Raw genomic sequence first — 5939 nt, 5'->3', positions numbered from 1 at the left:
TGCAGTTGTCAAGTATTTTTGAAGAGGCAATCAAAATACTGAGAAACTATTTTTTATGGATGACATAATTCAAAAGCTGAAATTCATTAGAACGTTCTCTGCATATTCCAGAGTTTAATGACCAACCTCATCTTCATTCGCCATTTTTCATCTACTTATGCTTAAAAGGATAGAAGTAATTCTAAAATCATCTCTCATACACAGTATAACCTCTACAAATTGCAAGAGCGTTAGGAAATGCAAATGTAATATGTTACCTGAGCAAAACATTAGCCCCTTACCTCTGATGTTTCTTCACAGCTTTACCTTTGAAAGTCCTTGCCAATTGCAAATCAGGAAAATGTGTGAAATCTCTTTATAGTGGAAGTGCACGAAATCGAGCGGTTACTAAAGTTAGATAAAGTCAAGTACAACAAAGCTGCATGATAAACAGAATGAGACATCTTTCTTATAAGTACATTTATTGGATGCAGATAACATACTGAAATTCTTTTGGCCCTTTCTATTTGGGGTAAAGACCATCACTGAGTTTGGGATACTGAATGATCAGATGTTACCACGCCAAATGAAAATGATCAAAGTGATCTCCTTATCCAGCAATTAAAAGGCTCATCTAACACACAAAAAAATTTTACTGGAATGAAAAACCTCAGTTTCATATTTTTATTTATAGATAATGAAATCCTTTGTTGACAATGTTAGCATTGTTCTTTATGTTAGATTTTAAAATATGTTGTATTTCATAAGCAAACATCTCAATTCATTTCAGAAGACTGAGTTTTGAGTCATTTTTCTGGAGCCATAATTTTTCACTAGTTGATTTGTGTATATCTAACTTTCATCTAATCATCCCAGTTACAAACATCTTCATGGACTAGGTTTGACTAGGGTTTTTTTTGTTTGTTTGTTTTGTTTTGTTTTGTTTTGGTGATTTTGAATATAGTGCTTTCAGGCTAAGGAAATTGTTGACCAAGCATATTTTTAATTTATTATCAGAGAGCATTCATATGTTAAACTGGGTAAAGGGGTGAAATGTTTTACCCCAATCTCAGGATTTGGGGTTCCTTCTCTTAGCAGTCCCCGCTCATTCCCAGCCCTTTTCCTACTCCTCTGAGTAAGGTAATGCACTGAAAGCAATCCAGTTGGCAGCTTACTCCCTTCCGATTAGTTCGAAATGGTTTCCCCATCATTATTTTCCCTGTTCAACAATCTGTTCACTTCCAGGATAGTGATAATGATGTTTTCTCTTACAGAGCTATTGTGTACTTAATTAATGTTTGTTACATACTTGGAGATCCTTGGATGGTAGATGATATTCTGGTGCCAAGTACATTATTATTTCATTAAAATTAATGCCAAGATGAAACATAATGTGGAAGGTGATGGCCTGGAAATTATTTCCTGTTACTAAGTGGAAAGGATGTATTTGTTTGGCAGCTTTCTAAGTATAGTGTAAGCAGGTGGCCACCAGCAAACGGATATGTAGAAGAGAAATATTTCATCTAGATGATTTAGATTTTAATTGGATTATTTACAAAGTATACAAAGTCTGGGTTTTGTTTGCAAAGTGGAGATTTAGATCAATTACTTTGTGAAAGGACAAATAGAAACCTGTAAGAGAAAAAAAAAACAAAAGTTTCAAATTGAACTCACCAAAAAATGCTTATTACTTTAGTGTAGCGCAAGAGTATGAGCTTGGAGTCAAAGGAGATGGGCCTGAATCCAGGGGGTGTCAATGTTGGAGTTCCCTGGGCACATACCAGGGACTCAGCATCTATTTGTAAATTAATAAATGTGCTTGACTTTGGAGAAGACATATAATAATACTAACATTTACTTCAAAGTCTTGTGAAAACTCAGCTTAGATAGTGGATGTAAATGCTTTGTAAGTATCATATGGCATCAGTGTTGATGAAATATTCTGTTGATCTAAAACCTTTCTGTATAACATCACATAAAATTAAAAATAAGCCAGCCTAGGGGGAAGGGTATAGCTCAAGTGGTAGAGTGCATGCTTAGGATGCATGAGGTCCTGGGTTCAATCCTCGGTACCTCCTCTAAAAATAAATAAATAACCCTAATTACCTCCCCCTACCAAAAAAAAAAAAAAATCAATCTACTGACTTTCAGATGCTTTTTGTTTACCCTGCCCAGTTTCAGTTTCCTCCTTTCTGTTTTAAGTCCTGACCTGGTCATTACCATATGTTTCTGACATAACAAACATGAAACAACATAGCTTAATCTGTAAAATACTGATTATAAAATTCTGAAGCCCACAAATGTATATCTTATAAGACATGTAAAATATAGCAAAGGATAAAGAATACATTTGAAATATACTCTGGTCCCACCTCTTGGAGATCATAATCATTGGCCCTTTCAATGTGTTTCCTTACTCTGGTGCACACACGCACACGCGCTCACACACACTCATATACATATAATAAATAAATAAACGTGCATTCTGCATTTTGAATTCATATTCTGAATCATTAAATATTCCTCAAAATGTTATTCTGAATGACTACTAAATATACTTTATATCACTATTTAAAAATCAGAAATTTATCTCACCAGTGTTTAATTAGCATAAATAATAGTGTGATAAAATGAGTATGTGTCAAACTTCACAATCATAGCATTTTATTTCCTTAGCACATGTCATTTGATGAGGAATTGTTTAAAAGAGCATTAATAGTACATGTCCCTGATACAAAATGTACAATAGCCCTCAAGAGTAAGAATTACACTGCCGACTGCAGTTCCCTTGTACATATGCTTTATTGCTCATTTATATTTCATATTCTGACATATGTGTCCACATTCTTTGCCAGTTTTTAGCATCACATGTGATGGTTTGCATTTGGTTGATAATGAATTATATGTAAAATGTAGAACTTTTTATGTAATAAAAACATTAATTATTTGTCATATATTTTCCCATTTGGAACAAAGTTTCACAAGCAGGAACACGCCCAGAATGTTAGAGGGAAGGGAAAGTGGCCACCTGAATGGAAGGGAGTGGAGCAGATCATTTTAAAAGATGATGTCTGAAGTGGGGCACTGAGAGTGTGCGGCCCTTGCAGGATATGTAAGATCAGTAGCATTAACTTGGGGAAAGTGGCGAGCTGTGGCAGGATTTTGAGGCGAGGAGTCACTTAGCTTTCTAAGCTTTAACTCTGCTCTGGCAGCTGCTCTCTTAAGAAGAGCCAATGAAGGAGGCAAAGTAAAAGCAGAAAGACAAGTTAGCAAGTGTTATAGAAATCTGGGGAGAGAGAATGTAGCCGTTAGACTGAGAAGCAGTGAAGGTGGTGAGAAAAGGTCTGATTCTGGAAATATTTTAAAGATACTGCTAAAAGGATCATTAATTAGAAGTTCATTCTGATAAGGATATCAGCAATTATATACATACAGGTCTGGATGTTAGGAGGGAAAATCGGCCTTGGGTATGTAAATCTTTCAACTGCTGGTGCAGAAACAGTCCTTCCAGCACCAGATATGAGTGAGATCTCAAAGGGAAAACAGATGAAGAGGAATGTGCAGTGAGCTCTGGGCTACCTCAACGCTTAGAGCAAAGAAAGGAGAGCAGAAACAGCGAAGGAAGCTGCGAAGGGGTGAAAAGTGAGCTCTGAAAAAATTAGGAAAAATGGAAGAACGTGAATGAAAGAGAAGAGCATGGTCAGCCGTGACAAATGCTAGTTCTAAGTGCGCCAGTGGTGTCACACCGTGAAAGTCATGAGCACAGTGTCTGTGGGGCAAAAGCCTAATTGGATTGGGCTTAAGTGAGAATTACAGTGAAGGAGAGGAGGATAGAAAAGTCATTTAAGGACTGGTGCCATGAAAGAGAAGCAAAACAATGAGTAAATAGCAGGCAGGGAAAATGGGTTCAGGAGAAACTTTGCATATCACGTCATACTTAGAATGGGAGAAATCCAGTCTACTTGTAAACTAATGAGCATTATCTCGTAGAAAGCAAACATTTGAATGTATAGGTTAAGCAGGAAGGAATTACTAGAGCAGTATTCTTGATACAAAAGAGGCTATGGAAGTTAGCACATAGGTATGGGGCTCGGTTGCACACGGGAGCAAGAACAGGCTAACTCTGAGCCGTGAAGTCACGTGCTGTAGGTGTGCGCAGATGCTCGTGGCAGTCGGTGGAAACGGTTCTCACAGTTTCTGATCCTCATTCCTTACCCTGTTTATATATTTTTTCTTGATTAAACGTTCTAAGTTTTGGTGTAGTCAGTTTATACTAATCTTTTCCTGTAGGCTTTATAGTTTTCATACCTTTCATTAAAAAGTCTTCCTTGACTTGACTTGATTAAAATGCGTTCCTATACAGTCTACCCTTGAACAACACGGTTTAAACCACCTGGGTCTGTTTCATGCAGATTTCTTTCAGTAAACCCACACTGCAGTTCTGCACCCTCCACAGCTGGCTCAGTTCGAGGCTGTGGACCCAGGGGTACAGAGGGCTATGTGTAAAGTTACACGCGGATTTCCGACTGCACGAGGTGTCAGCGCCCCCAAACCCCATGTTGTTCAAGAGTCAACTATTTTATAAATTTTGCTTTTTACATTTAATCTACCTGGATTGCATTTGTTAGACTAAAAATGATGAAAGGTAGGAGAAACATTAGTAGTCTAATTTGGATTTTTAAAATTAGAAATTTATTTGGGGATATATGTAATATACTAATACTTTGTCTCCTAATAAATTATATTATACCTTTTCATTGTGGCTTACTGTTTTTGTTTTTTTGTTTGTTTTTTTCCAATAAAGTCCTACACATATTTTGTCAGAGTTATTTAAAGTAATTAATTGTGTTAATATTATAAGTGATATACTTCTTACAAGTTATTTAAATATCTTATTAAAATACTGAACTTGGATGAATACCTCAAGAAATATCTGTATTTTTATCCAACTGCCCTTAAATAAACTGTTTAATCTCCTTCCCCTAATCCGTGTCTCTTGAGTAACTCCTAAGACAAAAGCCAGCACTTTCAGAACACTTTGTTACAGTTACGGAACAAATTTTATCTCAGTAATTATTACTCACTTTTAGGTATTAAAATGATAGTTCCAGTCAATTTCACTTTAAAATTTAAATCTCACTCCCAGCTCAGATTTTCCCTTTCTTACACCTTGGAGACCTGGAGTAGAAGTTCTTTTATGTTCCTCCCTTGCTCATTACTTTTCCAAGCTCTTTGCAATTTCTGGGTTTCCCTTCTCAAATGTAAGTGTGGTGTCAAAGCAAAGATTTCATTGGACAAAATTAAACAGGCAGGGAAGATTTATTCAAAACTATTGCAATAGGGGAAGAGAGGCCAGAGCTCAGTCTGAGACCAACACTGCTGAAACAGAGTTGGAGAGTTTCTTAGTTCACCTGTGTTTGCTAATTGGCTTTAGCTAAGGGAAGAGTAAACTTTGTCTTCTCTTCCTAAGTGGAAGCAGTTTTGCAACTTGGGGCGAGGCTCCAGTAGAGTCAGGCTCCTGTCCTCCCACAGAGGCAGGGAGGAAGGCGCTCTGTATTCCTTAATGATACTTTTTTTCTGAAGTAAATGCCCTACATAAAGGGAGGTCAGGGCCTTGAGTCAGGAAGAAGCTTGTCTAAGGAGATGAGGGGGAGATTAAGGCCATCTCATCAGTGGGCGCACATCACTGTTCCCTGTCTTGTGCGTTAGCCAAAATTTAGAGACAACAGGAAAATCCCCGTTTTTCATCTGTAACTTTTTCTAAGCATTTGTGCTGGTGTTCAGGAATACAATTGATTTGTGTAAGCTGACTTTCGTATTATTCCAGAAAACTTACAGAACTCTTTTTTTTTATTATAATAATTTCTTACAAAGTCTCTTAGCTTTGTATGTAAGTGATAATCTCGCCAGCAAATTTTGACAGTTTTGTTTCTTTGGGATGAATCTCTTTTACCTTTTGA

At 36.8% G+C, this 5939-nt stretch overlaps 1 non-coding gene across 1 annotated transcript; it reads left to right on the top strand.

Annotated features, from left to right (window-relative positions):
* Nucleotides 1–1982: 1982 nt before the first annotated feature.
* TRNAP-AGG (transfer RNA proline (anticodon AGG)) lies at nt 1983–2057 on the top strand. The gene has a single exon. It is a non-coding gene; the product is annotated as a tRNA-Pro (tRNA).
* The last annotated feature ends 3882 nt before the right edge of the window (nt 2058–5939 follow it).

Source organism: Camelus dromedarius, chromosome 7 (genome assembly GCF_036321535.1).
Source record: "Camelus dromedarius isolate mCamDro1 chromosome 7, mCamDro1.pat, whole genome shotgun sequence".
Classification (NCBI taxonomy): Eukaryota; Metazoa; Chordata; class Mammalia; order Artiodactyla; family Camelidae; genus Camelus; species Camelus dromedarius.
This window is presented reverse-complemented; position numbering and strand designations above follow the sequence as displayed.